We start from the raw sequence: 986 nt of genomic DNA, 5'->3' as shown, positions 1-986 counted from the left end.
CTATGAATAATAATACAAATAATCATAAAAACAGCATAATAATGATAATAATAATAATAAAAAAATTATTAGTAGTAGTAATTATAATTGCAAAACAATTTCCATCATTATTACTATTATTATAACATGAACAAAAATTTAATAAATTACAGTTTTCTACTCTCTGGTAGATAGATTCCTTTTTTTCTTTAGGCTTAGTCCCCCTTTATTTTTACCTGGTAATCCTGCTAGTAACACACTTGCTATCCTAGGGTGACAACGCTCACTCATTGTACTGTATCTATAAAGGAACAGCGTTACCATCCAAGGACAGAAATACAAAATACCTCCCCTTGTGTCTTCTTAACAACAAGGGGGGAGGTCTTCTGTAGACCATAGAGTGAATTGGGAGCACTGGTAACTAATAACAGTCAGCAGAAGTAGAGAACACAAGGAAGTTATCAGCTGACAACATTTCTGGCGGGATCAACAGGTATAAGAGAAGACTTTTAATGGTATGTTGAACAGTGTTCTGTTAAATCTCAAGACTGGATGGACAGAAATACAAATCCTTTGACAGGTAAAACAATATGTGTATTTAGCTTTTTTTGTTCAGCTTAAATTATATCAAATGTTCCACCCAAAGTCCGGTAGAGAACAACCACCGGACCTATACCGTATCCATCAAAGGTGCCTTTATATATATAAATATATATATTTTATGACTTACCCTAACTGAAAACACGTGATAAAATTGACCGAGACCCAAAGGGGAATGTTATTGTTTCTGCACGGTCGTAAAGAGTTATTCATTTCGGAACTCCAGCAGTGCCTGTCCATCAGCCACTGCGTTGCCACAGGGGAGAGATCTACACCATCATTGTTCCCATTCTGGCATCAGGCATGGCACACATTCCTAATATAATGTTGCTTATGTCATTTCACCCAACAGCTGTGGTGTGCCGAGCATGTTGTGCAATCAGCAGGCATGCTCCTGATTTGTGAGA

This window comes from Nanorana parkeri, unplaced genomic scaffold (genome assembly GCF_000935625.1).
Source record: "Nanorana parkeri isolate BGI_ZX_2015 unplaced genomic scaffold, ASM93562v1 scaffold15, whole genome shotgun sequence".
Lineage (NCBI taxonomy): Eukaryota > Metazoa > Chordata > Amphibia > Anura > Dicroglossidae > Nanorana > Nanorana parkeri.
The sequence above is the reverse complement of the archived record's forward strand: the minus strand, read 5'-3'. Positions refer to the sequence as shown.